The following is a 15605-nucleotide window of genomic DNA, read 5'->3' on the forward strand; positions in this document are numbered from 1 at the left end:
AAGCATGCACACCAATATATAAACATACATTTCATCCCCAAGGGTCATTTTCTGGTCCATACCCAAAGCCTCCGCACGCTATGTTACGGTCCAGATTCTGTCATGCCTGCATCGTTTATTACTTGCTATGAAACAGATTTCGAGGCACGTCTCACCATTTCGGACTCACTGCTGTGGTTGCCTGGCCTTTCTTCTGCCAATGAATTGTGCTTGCACGGGTTCATGCACAGAGTGGGGTTCTTGATTCTGATTTAGTGGATTATCCACAGGGGACAAGGTTGAGTTTTAGGGGTTTGGGACAAGGGAGAGGAAGAAGAAATGAAGACGGGGATCTGAAAAAAAGCAGTTGGAGACTCCTGAGGGAAGCAGAGTCACTCCTGCAGGTGAAGGAGGCCACTGAGGGACCTCACCACCTCAGCATGTGCCCCAAAACCACCGCGACCGCTGCCCATAGCGGCCCGTCCCCTCTCCCCCCCTCAGCGCGGGGGGCCAGGGGCAGCCTCCTGCCGGCTTGGGGGGCCACCCCTTTTGACCCCCTCACTCTTTCGAGCTTTCCCCCTCGTCTCCCCCTCGCCCTGAGGGAGCCCGACAACAAAGGCGGCTCCATGCTCGGGGCCGGAGGAGCCGCCTGGGCGCTGACTCAGCGCCGGGTCCGCCCCCGGCCCGCCCCCGGCCCCGCCGCTCCCCTCAGGCGAGGCCGGGCCGGCTCGGAGCGGGCAGCTGCCGCCTTCCCTCCGGCTCCCTGTCCCTCCTCCTGCCCTCCGGGTGTCCGTCTCTCCTCCTGCCGGTGCCTCTCCCCGGCGGCTCGGGGATAGCAGTCCCCGCCGAGGTAGGTTTTTTTTTTTATTTTTGTATTTTTTTGTGGCCGGGGATCTCCCGCACACAAAGGCGCGGCGATGGCGGGGCGGGACAGCCCGGGCGGCGGGGATCGGGGGAGAGCCCCCTCAGGGTGCACCCCCGTTTCCCTCAGGGTTCACCCCATTTCTCCTCAGGGTTCACCCTCATTTCTCTCAGGATTCACCCCATTTCTCCTCAGGGCTCACCCCATTTCTCCTCAGGGCACACCCCGCATCCCCTCAGGGCGCACCCCGAAGCTCCCCGGCTGCCTGAGGGGGCTGAGGGACCCCGGGGGGACACCTCCCTCAGCCTAATTTCTCTTATTTTAGGATGGGAGGCTTGAGGGGGTGAAATTATAGGGTGCCCCTCTGTCCGGGCTGCTCTGGAGCATGGCTTTTGCCTGTGTCGGGTGCTTTTCCCCTCGCTTTTGGGGCTGGCGGAGGGGGTTTTGCTCTGCAGAGTAACTTTTATTCTCTCTTGGGGTGGTTGTGGTGGCTGAGAAGGAAAGACAGTCTCTTCTGTGAAGAGAAGGAGAAACAATCCCCTCGCCTTGCGATGGCGGGATGACTGCTTTTATCTCCTGTCCCGATGAAGGTGAGCTCGGAGCAGCGGCCGCAGCTGAGCTTTGGGTGTGCGGAGTGGTTTTCTCCCTACAAACCCCCGCTTTTTGGTCAAACTGCTAGTCTCAGAGGCTGGCGAACTCTCCCTGTGCTTCCACCCCTCGAACTGCGGCTCTGTCAAAAGTTTCCCTGGACGGTCCCAATGCCTCCATTTCCCTACGTGCTAGATTGAAAGGGTTCACGACTGGTTAGCGTGACCGCACAGAGCAGTGTTTTTGGAGAATTTCAGCGTTCAAACGAGCGAGGGGTGCAACACAGAAGGTCGGTGTGACTTAACCAAGTGTTTCCTCCTTCTGTTTAATGTTCTTTAATAGTTTGAGGAATGCTGGCGTATGGCAGTGCCTTGGTGTCGGAGCAGAGGCCGGTTCTGCAAGTTCAGGGCACGCTCGAGAAGGAGCCAGGAGCACGAGAACTTCTGGTTTTCACTGAGAATCTGCACAGTCAGACAAAAACGCAACAAAATTAGGAAAAAAAAACAACTCGTTTGAATGAGCATAATGTGGTTGCTGGATGGGGATTGCGGTGGGGGTATTGTTGAATAACTCCCTGGCAGCGCTGTGGTACGTGGGTATGTGCACTAAATCTGGGATATTTAACTTCTTTTAAACTGGGATGTTTAACTTTCGGTGACTTGGCAGTGAATTAGGAGCGTGGAAGAACGCTGTTACAATGGAAATAATTACTTGTGGACGTTGTGGGCAATTGGAGAAGCAGTCAGTCTTTAATCTCCTCGTGATTTGAACAGGACACTGAGAATCTTCTTCCTTTACTGACGGTTGTTTTCCTAAGCAATAAATGGACAGCTAGTGTGCACTGCAAATGTGATAGCTGCTTGCTTATTGTCAGTGAGATTTCCTTAGTAACAATAAGCAATTGTTTGCTAGGCTTTATTAAAAACAACCACAGATACCCTATTTCTCCTAAAACAAAGCCATTATTGTCTTAAAGCAACTGTGGGCCAATTTCATGGTTGGGCTAGTTCCACTGATGTCAGTGGAGTTTTGCCAGGGATGGTTTTGGCAGGTGAAGTGTCATTTGTGTTTTCAGGGTCCAAAATGCCCCAGAGTAATGTTGCTATTTTATCTCCAGCAGTGAATTGTTGCTAATTAAAATGTTACGCTGATGCTTCCTGAAGGTAAGGGGTAGAAGTGAGACAGTCTCAAATCTCCTAAACACTCTCCAACTTGCTTTCTCCTTTTTGCTCTGTATCACTTTGTGATCTTCCTTCTCTTTTCAGTCTCGAGATCTTTCAGGACTTCTCTTCGAAAGGCAGAAGTTTCTGTAGCTCAAGTTGAGCGTTTAAAGGGTTTGGGATTAGCTGCGTTGAACTGTCCTATAATAACACCGCACAGCTAGGTCAGTGAAGAACTGCACGCAGCTGTAGTTCGGAGACCTTTCGTTTCTCACACATGCACAGGCCTCTTCTTTGCAAGCTGATTTGTGCATGGTTATGGTCAGTGCACTTGCTGAAGCGGCAGATTGTTTGACAGAGTCGCTTTAGTGTAACAGCCAGGCTTGGGATGGACTGAGAGAGCAGATCAGGGGGTGTGGGGGGGAATTCACTGAGCTTTTATGTAGTGCCATGCTTGTGGTGCTGAGAAACAGACCTGTTTTAGAGTAACATCAAAACATGAGCCGTGTAACAGCATTAAAGAAAGAAAAATCATCTAAAGTGGGAGCAGAAGAAACTTGGTAAAGGTAGGAGCAACATTCTTGCTTATTAGCTGTGGGAAGAGTGGAAATGTTTAACCAATAATTGGCCTTAACAGCATTTTGGCTTCATTTCAGTTTCAAAAAATGATTTTATTGACCGGAATTGTTACCTTTGTATGCAGTTGACAATATTAAATACATTTGGCCAACGGTGAGGCTGTTCTGGCACTGTGGTAGCTTTAGAGAGAGCGAGTCAATACTCACATTTACAGAATCTTTGATGGACCGTTTTTATATCTGGCGTTTTTGCACGGTACAACTTTGGATCTGTCTGTTTGCATCTCCTAAGTACCCAAAAAGAGCACGTCAGACACAGTTCCCAGCTGATACTGTTCTGATGTTCTTTTGGTGCTTGCTTTTTCCAAAAACGTACAAGTTCCACACACAGTCTTAACTTTGGAGGGCAAAAAAGAACACACCACTATGCTTAATGCTTCTTCAGTTCAGAGACTAGTCAGAAGTTTATTCTGGTTTGGCCAGACCTGACAAGTTCTTAAGTATAGTTTGAAGCTTAACATGCTGCAAAGAGCCTGAAACTCTTTAACTCTATTTACTTATTTATTTATTTATTATTATTTAAACTTACCCAAAGAGCGTGTAAGTCAAGGTTTTGATGTTTAATTCTAACACAAGCCAGAAAAAGATTAGACTGTGGAAAGGGAATTGGTCACGTAACAACCTGAACATAGAGGTGCAAATTTGCTAAGAAAGAGTGAAATGAAGTCCTACTCAGGTGATTTATCTTCCCTTTTCCACATCTTTAATGCTCATGTCGGACTTATCTCTGTGAGTGCATTCTCTGGTTGTATTAATCCTCTCAAAACCATGCTGGAGGGGAAAGGTGTTGTGTCTTTGCGCAGCGGGGAAGACTCCTTCCCTTTGCAAATGGAGCATAAAAGTGCAAAAAAAAGTAACTGGCTTTTCTGTGATTGCACAGGAAATGTGCGGTGGTGCACAAGCTTGAACTTGGGTCTTTTGAACTGCTGGCTAGTGCTGAAACGAAAGAGCTTCCTTCCGCCTGCACAGAGCACATGGAGAGAAGAGAAGAAAAGAGGCACGGTCCGAAGTGGCTGAGCAGAGGGTTATGAAAAACGACCTGGTAACCTGTCTGAGGCGCAGTTAGTGGGCAGCTGCTTCTTCAAGCATCAGCATGCCTGCTGTCTTTGTTAGGCGATGGAAAACGGGAGGGTTTTGTAGTTGTAAGTCCCTAAACTAAGACATTCAGCACCCACAGGGGAGGCAGAATGATAAAAACACTTTTCTTCCCCTTTCTACACCTGCCTCCATGTAGTGGGTGCTGCTCTCACAGATGTGTCTCTGGCTGGACCTTTGGGGAGGTCCTTCAGCTGCAGGTGAGTGAGCGTTGGCAGAAGAAAACACAGGAGGGTGCCTGCTGCCTCTGTGTGGTGGCACTGAGAGTGCTGAAGTTTGAACTGGCGCTTGCCTGCGGCGCTGTTTGGTGACTGTGCCAGCTGCCAAGTCCCTCGTGGCCTTCGGTTTAATTTCAAAACATGTTTTGGGTCTACTTCCTATGTTTATGCCAACACTGTAATGTTTTGTGCAATGAAGGCTAGGAAAATCCCAGGTGAGACAGCAGCCTTTCCAAGTTCTGAGTATAAAAGAACAAGCCCCAGTGATGTGGGGGCATTTGTGGCCTCTGGTCTGCCTAATATTGTCAAATCACATCTCAGCTCTGTTGTTACTCTTCTAACCTGGGTCTAAAGCAGGTCTTGGTGCAGTTTGCGTTCCAGTATGGATCTAATCCAGTTTGGACTTAATTGAGCCTTTAGCAGGTCATCAGCTTGCTTGGATGGGACAGGGCTGCTAGCTTCATGGTGTGAGCTGGGAGTACCAATGTGATAGGGCTAAATAAAGCAAAGGTTATTTACCCTACCAACAAACCTCCTGGATTTGCTTGCATTTTTTAAATTTCTCTGGCAGCACGGAACCAGAAGATTGCCTGTTGCGCAGATACGCGCTCTACAAAAAGAGAAATTATGCAGTAAGTTGGGAACAGCCTTTCTTTCAGCTTGGTTTCTTTATTTTACATTAATACTGAAACTTCAGGCAGTGTTCCTGCAGGATCAACTGTTCAACCCCTGGTCTGTCCTCTAGCAGATCTCAGCCTGACACGTTTAGAGCTGCACTAAGCATCCTCTGGAGAGCTTAGGATGATCAGGTGTGGAATGTGCTGGACAATGATCTTACGTGGAGCCAGGAGTTGGACTCAGTGGTCCTTGTGGGTCCCTTCTAAGTCAGGATATTCCATGATAGGTCTTGGTTTTATCCTCCATGCAGAAATTAAAGTCATCTGCTCGGACGGGGAGCCCAGCACTGCCAGTCGAAGGTATTCCCACAGGGCTGGCATTTAGTGGGTCTCCTGGTGGGCTGGCCAGAGGAGCAGGAGGACGGGAAACAACAGAGTGATTCTTTTTGTTCCCTGCCTGTGCAGTGAATGGGCATTCATAAGAGCTCACGGCTGTGCACAGGCCTTTGTTCTAGAGCTAACGATGAAATGGAGCTCACAGCTCCGAGCATTTCAGACGAAGTGACAAGAAGTGGGTCAAGACCGTTCGTGTGTGCATAAATGCTCTCCTGGTGTAGGCCAGGGGCTGTGCTGGGTGCTGCTAAACAGCCTGAAAGGGTTTCAGAGGAGCTGGAGTTTGTGCTGTCAGGTGGGTGAAGTGCATATGCTTGGGGACAGGGATCAGAATGGATGGCCTTGAGTCACTTTGCCTGTTAATATGATGTAGAGGACAAGCTTTGCTGTTTGGTACCTCTGGAGAGCAAGGGGTTTAGCTGGAGCCAAAGGAAACTTTCTTTGAACGGGCAGGACGAGTTGCTGAGCAGCCTGTTCTATACATGCAGCGCTCTGCTCTTTCAGATGAAAAGCATCTCCGCTACCTCAGTCCCCTTGGAGGTGTCACCAGGGAAAAAGATGACCTGCTGGGCATCCCTGAGTGCTGCTGGCGCATCCTTCAGATTTCCTGTGGTAGCCTCCAGGTGTGCCTTTGTCCAAGTAAGCTGCACGAGGACGTGCTGAGCGGAAACACCCAGGCACAGGGAGTTTTGTGTGTTCTGGAGAGAAGCCCTGGCAGCGCCTGGTGTTGTCCTTACAGTTCTGTTACCGCAGCTGTGGAACCCTCCAAAGACAGTCCAGGCGTGCCCGTGGCTCTTCATTTACCCACGACATCTTCAAGTTCAAGGAGACCAAACAAATCATAAACTTCTGTAAAATACAAACATATTCTTTTTTTTTTTTTTTTTCTTCAGGAAATAGCTTTAAAAGCTAGCTTTAGGATTTAAGAAATGTTACGTCCCTGAAAAGCAGAAAGTATTCATCTCTTGGGCTGGTGCCGTATTGCACCGAAAAGAGGCACAAAAACGTCCCTGAAGTTCCAGCAACAAGGAAGCCAGCCTTGAAGCTTGTTATGAAGACCGTAGTTGTGGATGTCCATGCTAGTCACTTCCTTTTAGTTTAAAGGGCTGAAACACGTTACAGATGTCCTTCTATCAAAGCGTTCTCTCTTCTGAGAAAAATCAAATCCAAGCTCGTGAGCCTGGTTTGTTTCCTCTTTGGTTAGTGACTGAGTTAAAAGAGAGAGTTTTATGTGGCTGTTTTATGTGCTACATTCTTTTCCTAATCACGCTGAAGTGCCATACCTTCAAAGTTCCCTTTAAATCCATGCATTTACTGCATGTTCAGGGACTTTGATATATTTTTTTTTTAATCTAGTAAGCAAAATAAATCTCCTTGCTCAAGGATGCGAGGAAAAATTACTACCTCAAGTTAGCAAATAAGTGTGCCACCTATTGTTTTGTTTTGCAGGGGCCCAAGGGCCCTTCCTGCCTAGTACTGTCCTGCCACTTCTAGAGACATTCTCTGCCCTGGAAATTTTTAAATAGGGACGAGAATGGTGATCAGAAATGCAAAAAGGTGATCTATGGTATTTTTTGTGATGCTAACATTGTGTTTTTGCAAACTTGGAGTAAATATATTTCTTGCTTTTGCAATCAGTTTTGCACTGAATACGGCTGCTTTGCTGGACAGCCAGGTTGTTACAGAGACTTCAAATTTTAGATGTATCTTTATGTATCTCCCTAAAAGTGCTTTTTCACTCATGCTCATTGCATTACAAGAATAATTCTTACTCTGTGAGCTGTCTTACAGGAATCCATATACCTTCTAGACACTTCAGATCTACTTTTCTCTGTAGAAGTACTAAAAAGACATCTCCCCAACCTGCTGTCTGCATCCAGGGAACTCATAGGATTGACAGATCCACGACCCAACATGCTCCTTTAGTTAAAGGTAATCCATTTGCCAGCATCAGCCAAAAGCTGTTGCAAGGACATATACGTGCATATACACCTGTATAGGAGCACAGGTAGTTAAAAGACATCCACTTTTCTAAGAAAATAGGACTTAAAGAACCCCAGAGCAGTACTTTTCACTGGAAAATCTCTGCAGTAGATGTCACTTTTATTGTGATATTTTCCAGCAGACCCCTCAAAGAAGAAGGGTCAGTTCTAGGGGCAAAGTCAGAGTTTAGCATGATCAGTGAGGCTGGGACAGCTTTTTAAAGGACCTAGGGGAAGAACTTTAAAAGAGAGGAAAGTATTTAAATCCTGGGAGACTTCTTGGATGCTCTAACAGCGGTATATGGAGCTAACTTTTCCTGTCCACAATGTAATTCAGGTGTCAGCCTGGTCTCTTCCCAATCCTCTGCCCTGGTTTCCTACAGCGAACTAGTTCTTCACTTCCTTTCTTCAAAACCATCGTGCTGCTGCTGGCATGGCATGGCACGGCATGCCTACAGGTAGCATCAGCCACAGGAACTTCTGCTTCTTCCCATTTCTGTGGTGCTGAGCCTGTGGGCAGCTCTTTGGGATGTCCCTAGCTCTCCACCTGGGATGCCCAAGTTTTAGAATACCATGCTAATTAAGCTCTTAGTGGCTGCCACGTGAAATCCTTCATCACCAAAGCATCCCAGGATCAGATTTCAATGAAACTGCTTTTACCCCTCTTGGAATTATGCAAGAAAAAAAGAGTCTAGCTGCTGAAGCTGTTTTACTTTTCTGTGTTTCTCTATATCAGTGTAAGACTTTGGTTATGTGCTTAATTCCTCTGACTTCCATCATCTGGTAGCACGAGGGGGAGGGCTGTGTTTGTAAGGAGCTGTTCTGTGCGCTGAAAGGCAGGGGTTTAGTAATGAACTTTGGGCTAGAGGAACGTGTGCTTCTGAAGAGCCAGGATCGACTGGAAACCAGGTAACAGCGAGTCCCATTGAACAGGATACAGATTGCTCTGCTAAATAACTGCTCTGAGGGGTCATTCCAATGCCTTCCTCCCGTTTGTAACAGTGGATTTTAATATCTTTATTATTAGCAGCAGAAGACTGGTAGAATTAAATATTAAAGTTTCAGTGATGAGTTCATGTATTTATTTTTTTAACCTTTAATGGTGCAGAAGCCTCGAGTGATTCCCTGCTCAGATCTGATAGTCCACCAGACCTAAGATTCATCTTTTCTTTTATCTACAGCATCACACTTCATTTGAAGGTATTTTTTCTTTCTAATGGGAAGTTGATTAATTGACTGCTAAAACAACTACAGATAAAGTTAACTTACTCTCTAAGATGTTTAGAGTGCCACGAAGCTGAGCTGGATTTAGAAAGCACCACATTACACATACTGGTCAACAAAATACTGGATATCAGAGAGAACTCAGTACTGTAAAAACAAGGAAAGAAGGAGCGCCTACTCCCATTCTTACTGGGTGTTTTCCTTCAGGAAGGGGACTGAAAAAATGCCTTTTTCTTTTTTTTTTCTTAATACAGCCATTCAGATTCTAAAGATTTACAGTCTCTGTAATCAAGGTATCATTTCTCTTCTTAAAAGTTTCTCGGAGTTAAGATGCCTCAAACTCACCTTGGAGGACCATGGTTTGCAAAACAGGAGGCTTAGAGGTGCGGTGCAAGACACGGTTTCCTTCCAAAAACAGGAAGTGAGAGCTCAACAAGCCACTTGCAGAAAATGATCCTGATTTTATGTAGTGTAGCACAACCAGGGAATCTCTGCTTAGAATTTTACAGAGCCGTTGTGTACTTGAAAAACCAACTGTGTCAGGGTAAACAAATTGTTCCAGTATGTATTTGAATAGATAAATATTTATTGTTGTCCTATTTTATTTTTTTTTACTGATGAGGAAACAAAGACTGAATCGTCTTGCCTCCAGCGATAACTAATTAGTGCAAGGCTAGAATTTTAACTCAGGACTTTGAAGCAAGAGAAAAACAAACAGGAGGAGATGCTGCAAACAGGAACAGAACGGATGGATAATATAAACACGTTAAACTTTGTATTTCAGGCAGCAGCTCACTACCCCGAGACAGAAAGCCTCTTCCCATGAAGGCCTTCAGGCAAGTAGGCAGCCTAAAAAGCTTCTGCCTCGCGAAAACAGGATCTGCTTAGGTCATGGTCGCTTCTGTACGTGCCAGCTCTGTGTCCCTTACGTTACCCTGAATAAGCTTGGTGCTTCTGAGAAGATTCCTTAAGACAAATGGAAATTCAAATCAAATTTCCAAATAATTGAAGTTCAAATAAGGAGCAGCAGGAAAATTATGCTTCATTTTGAAAAGCTGCAGCAGAATCACGCCGGAGATTTTCTTTGCTCATCTCCCAGATAGGTAATTTGTGTGAGTCAGTCACCCGAAGCAGTCGTGCTAAATGTGGAAGCGTAGCTGAGTCAAAGGCGAGTGATTGGCATTGTTTTATGGGATGGCACCAGCTACAGATGCATTAAATTGCAGTGAATTTCTCTCTGTCCCAGCCAAATGTTACATTTCATTAGGATTTGGACTGAGCATAGGATAAACATTGTGTTTTTTTTTTGGGTTTTGATAAGTTCTTTGGATCACAGGGGCCATGACCCTTAATGTGTTGGGTTTTTTGTTTGTTTTTAATGCAAAAGAAGATTCATCTCAGCACGATGCTCACTTGCTTCTTTCCCTACCTTACGTGCTGGAGGGGTGGTAGCACTCCTGCAGTCACTGTGTGTGGCAGGATCTGTGTTGTGAGAGCAGTGTGGTCCTGTAACGGGGTTTGGGATTTTTTCCCCCTTTTCTAAAGAAGCATTTGGAAGGCCTGTGGTTCATTCCAGTACCTCGTGTTTGTATCACTGATGGAAACGAAGAGGTGGGGAGTTTTTCATGGTGTTTGTGTGCAGTAATTTGGGACTTTCTTAATGAGCATTTCTTGTTTCTAAATGTAGTCGTTAAGAAGCTAAGAAAACTTTCTGTAGTTTTCTGGACAGTGAAATGTTTTCTGTGCTGGATGCTGTTTGAGTCAGCTCCCTTTGCCTTAACTGCCTGGTTTGCTCTGGTGCTCGTGGCTCATTTGAATCTGAACTCATCAGCACTTGGCTAATTTGAAAATCTAAGGTATATAAGTGATAGGGCAGTGCTAGGGAATCAGGAGGTCCTGCAGTGAACCGTGATGCTCTTAAAAATGATTTTAAAATATTTCTGTAACCTAATTGCTGAAAGAAGAGTGAAAGAAGTTTAAAAGCTTGAGACAATTCAGGGCCTTTAAAGCCTAGGCTGGGTTTAAGCCTGCTGAGTCTCTTAACGGGAGCCTTTAATTTAACTGTGCAATTCTCCCCTTTCACCTGTGTGCTTTTTGTTCAGAGTATAAAACTTTTAATGTGGAGCCAGCTGTTCACAGCTTAAATCCCAGCTTCAGAGCTGGCGGACATCCAGTGAAGGTGTGCACATACGGGCGCCCTAAATACCAGCGTGGAAAAATCTGCCCTGCAGCTGGTGCTGGTGGCGGCAGCACGCTTTCTCTCCTCCCAGCCCTGCTCCGGACTCCACGTGTTGATTTTCACAGGCAGGGCATAAAGCAGAGGGCAAAGCTGCGTGCTGCTGTGGTTTCCAGAGCCAGACAGCGTGACACTGGGCTGCAGCTGGGGCCCTGCCTGCTTCTGCTCCAGGCATGAACAGAAGAAGCGAGAGAAGTAAAGGCGAAGCAGACAGCAGCTGGAGGAAAGGCTTTCAGTGCCGGGACTCATCCTTCGGTTACTTATCTCAGCTTATTCTTGCTGCAGGAGGGTCAAACCTTTGCATTATCCAGTATAAGACAATTTATTACAGTTTTTTAAGTGAAAGATGCCTTGGAGCACAGGTGGCAGTTATGGGCAGACACCAAAGTTTGCAAAAGGACCAAAAGTGCTTCTTTCAAGAACATGGATGAGGGTAACTTGGGCAGTTAGTGAGAGCAGAGAGAGGGTGGTAGTTCAATCACATCCAGCAGGCTGGCGTACTTTCTCTTGCAGAAGAGGTCTTTGTACTTAAAGCTCAAACTGTTTGGGCTTTTTATGTGTTTCAAATCTGCCACAGAAGCCAGAGGTATCTTGCAAGGCTCCTTCCTCCAGCTGGAGCACAGGCAGGGTAAGAAGGCGAGTCAGGTTATGGGACTAGCTTATTACATAAGCCTGGAAAGAAAAGGAGGTGAGAGAAATTAAAAATAATAATTGTTCTTTGAGGTGGTTCTGTTTGTACCAAATGCAGTTTCGCTACAAGCTGAAGCTGTGAACTTTCAGGCTGATCTGCAGGAGATAAGCTTGCAGGAGGCCTTCACACCAGCATCACAGGCTTGAAGCCTCCCGTGCTGTGTATCCAAATGCCTCCTGTCATCCCGTTCACCTGCACTCAGCGTGTGGATCCTCCAGGCTGGCCTTCCAGAAACCTTCGTTTTGTTTCCCTGCTGCTTCGTTTCCTCTTGATCTGAATTCTTCCATCAGAATTGTTTTTTTTTTTTTTTTTTTTTTTTTTTAAGTGTTAACCTGCTTCGCAAGGCTGCCGTGTGCACGTCCTGTCCCGCAGCGCCGGAACTAGCCCTGGCAGGTTTCCCTCCTGGGTGGAGCCTTTCTTGACTCAGCCACCAGCTTACAGGAAATCTGGGGGAGCTTCCAAAGCTTCAAAACCTTGACAAATTAGGCTGAAACCAGCCAAAATTTCAGAGGAGAGGTCTAAGAAAGGCATTTACCTTAACTACCTGACCCAATCCTTTATTTGCTTCTCGGTTATGAATCAGTTCCTCTTTCTGTTCGTATTTCTGCTGCTTACCTTTCCATTAGGATTCCCCGCGGTGGCTGTTGCAGCCTGCCTTTTGCAGCCTGGTTTTGCTGATTTAACTAAAACGTTACCAGAGCAGCACTCTAGGTTCTTCCTACGGCGTGTCTAGCTGCTGTACGACGTGGCTGCTACCTTCTTAAAGAAAACCACACTGATTTCCTCCGGCACAATCTAAACTGTCATCTTGCGGGCAGCTGTGCTGGGAGATGCTGGCTAGGCTTTAATTCTCGTTAACTTTCTGCCCAATGAACCGTACGAAAACTTAGTAAAGCTGAAGAGGGGTGGGGAAACCCCAGGCACTTCTGTCCCCTCGTCCTGTTACCGCTGTAAAGATTTAAGGCTCCTTTTTTGATGTCTTCTTCAAGCCTTTGCAGCAGAGCGAGCGGTTCCTGTGATTCGGCGACACCCTGAGAAGCTGAGCGGGGAGGAAACTTGTTATTCTGAACTGGTACGTGTTTGTAAACCAGCTCCAGGCCTTTGGGTTGAAAGCCCAACAGTCGGGTTTGACGTGCAGCTGGGTTGTGTCACTGAAAAAAGCAGAACTTGCTTCTGCATGAAATGGAAACTCAAACACACCGGTAGGAAACGCGGTGAGCCCACGGAAAATACATCGGCCGTGCGTTCTGCAGTCAGGGATCGTGTTGTAAAGCAATTTCTTTGGGTCGTTGGCCTGTCACATCGCGCAGGATCAATCTTTGCTAAATGGGAAGCGCTCGTTAAGGAGCGGGTCTCGTAGCTGTGTGCTCTCTGCTGGCCACTAACCATCCGTTTTGTCTGGGATTCTTCCCAGGGCGTGAACAAGCCCGGTGAGTAAAGCATGACAAACAAATACAACCAGAATTGATACATTTGTCCAACGCCCGGAGTATGAGCATCTTGTTATTTTATCCTATTTCCTGCCTTTTACACCAAATTTCACCTTTTCCCCTTAGCAACCTAGACAAGGAAGGTTCCTGCCCATTTTTCCTGCATTATTATTTTTTTATTTTTAATTTTAGCAGCAGCTTTTTTATTTGGACCTTGCAGGGAGTTGCATAGGCTTTTATTTTTCTCAATTTTCTTTTTTTATTAGTGCATGAAAGGAAGGCTAAGGGCTATATTCTACTGGGGAAAAAAAAAAGAAAGATGTCAGAAACATGCTACTTGCTACCTTCAATAAAACTTTAATTAACTAAATGTTCTGTCTGGCCCCCTGCCCATGTAATAAAGAAGGACTAGAGACACTCGCCTAAGTCATTATTATCTGTTAGCAAAAATACTTAAGTTTCCATTTTCATCCCACTGTGGAGCTGAAAGAAAATTGCCCAGCAAGTGTCTCTATGCCAAAAAATCTTGATGACTTGGGTTGTGTGGTTCCCTACACGCGTGTGTTTGCACTGCTGTGCTAAAGGGTCGCTGTTACTGAGCTGTCCCGTGTTTAAACTGCCTCTGTACATGCAACGTATGAAATCTGTGCTAGGACTCCTGTTGACTTCACTTGTAAGGTCTGCCCGGGGTTGTCCCGAGTCACTGCAAGATGTGGCTGCCCTCTGCACAACTTCGTGGAGAGGGAAATTCCTGGTCAAGCCCGGTAAGTCAGGATTTACACCACCGAGCTGGAGCTGGGCTGCCTGCAGCAGCAGCAGCCAGCAGCTTGTGTTCCCCCAGGAGGTACCAAGCCCCCTGCTCCCACCTTGTATGAGGTTTTCCTAGTTCTGATCATGTTTATTTTATTTTATTTTATTTTTATATAAAAAAAAAAAATGATGCTGGCCTGCCCCCCTCTCTAGGAGTGGCTGAATTGGTGTAAGGACTGTCTGTCTGTCTGTCAGGTGGTTTCCTCTGAGCGTAGTTGCAGTGAGGAATTAACGAGGAAGGAAATAAGAGCTGCTGCTGCCTTTGTTTACTTTTTTGTTCCTGAATCTCTTGCTTCTTATCTCTAATCTTCAGCCTCAGCAGACGGGGTTTAACTGCACATCCTACCAGTGGGCTCATTAGGTGGGGACTGCAGACGAAATGTGAGGCTGTCAGAGGGGAGCCTGGCGTTTAGGTTGCGTTGCCTGTGATGAAACATCATTCTGTTAACTCCCCGTCAGGAAGCGACACGTTGTGAGAGCAGCTTTGGTCCCAGAGCACCTCGTCCTTCCAGAGCACTGTGTGCTGCAGCCAGAGCTATGAAGACCAAGCGTTTACAGGGCAAGCTGTGTCACCTTCAGGGAGATTCCTGAGATCCCCGCAGCGCACAAGGGAAGGGCACGATGGCAGCATCCTCTCCCTGTTGAAGCGTGAGTTGAGACCTGGCTGCTGAAGGCTAAATCCAGCCTTTGCCCAACTTCGTGGCACTCGAAACACCTGCTCTGCGTGAGCCAGTGCACGCTGCCTCTCCTGGAGCCATCCTTGGGTAGGATGATGCTGGCCTGTGGTTGTGGTGGCCTTTTTCTAAGGGCCCTGCTGCCCAGATGGGTGGCTTCGTGCTCAGGTTGTCTTCTGGCAGCGCGGATGCTGATGGCCACGGCTGAACTCCAGGCAGCTGAGCTTCTCTGGCTGCCTTGCGCCTGCTCCTCTGTTCCAGTAAGTTGCAGATGCTGTCAGAGTTTCCCAGCCCTGCTTTCCTGTTGGCATCACTGCAGCAAGAAAGCATTTTAAGCACTTCTTTTCTCTGTCAGAATTATTACTTTGCTATGAATCAGATGTGACTTTTAAAAAGTGCAGATGCAGGATGGCTCCCTAAACCAGAGTGACTCTCCTTGCCTCAAAGGAGCTGAAGTCTACTGCGTGTGAGCTGTCCTGAGCTGCCCTACAGCTCTCTCCAGGTCCCAAAGAGGCATTCGTAGCAGCTGAGAGCAGCCTCCAGTGATGGCCAGCAAAGGGAGGGAAGGGAAACATCATCTTGAAATCCCGCTCCCTGCAGACAGACAGCCTTGAGACCCTTCTGTGGGATTCTCTCCTGAGGGCAGGGACATCCCGATGCTGCTCCTTGGGGCACAGGAAAACCCATTATTTTTTTCCAGCCCACTTCTTCATTTCCTGGTCCACCATTCAAGTACCGTTTCCTTTTAAGCCCTGTTTACGTTCTCAGCTTTAAACAAGTGGGAAATGCTCTCCCATGGCCGGCTGCAGCGTAGTGCTCGTTGTTATTTCGGAGCTGGCCTCTTGCCCTCTCAGCTGTCATCAGCTCACTCTCAGGCTTTTCTGAAATTTTGCCTTCCCTGCTGAAGTCCGCTGCTGATGGTGGCAGGGCAAGAAGTGAGCTCAGGCAGGGCTCCAATTACTGCCGAACCCGTTCAGGTCTCTTTAATGGAAACCTTCCTCCTTTCAA

General features: G+C 47.0%; 1 protein-coding gene across 1 annotated transcript in view; it reads left to right on the forward strand.

Moving 5' to 3' along the window:
• The first annotated feature begins 747 nt into the window (after positions 1-747).
• FAM107B (family with sequence similarity 107 member B) overlaps positions 748-15605 on the forward strand; it is a 52848-nt gene continuing 37990 nt past the window's right edge. The window contains exon 1 of the mRNA XM_084305822.1: positions 748-829. The gene's annotated coding sequence lies outside the window, so the exon portion shown is untranslated. The remainder of the gene's footprint in view (positions 830-15605) is intronic.

The sequence above is a fragment of the Netta rufina genome, assembly GCF_964035555.1.
Source record: "Netta rufina genome assembly, chromosome: 1".
NCBI classification, from domain to species: Eukaryota; Metazoa; Chordata; class Aves; order Anseriformes; family Anatidae; genus Netta; species Netta rufina.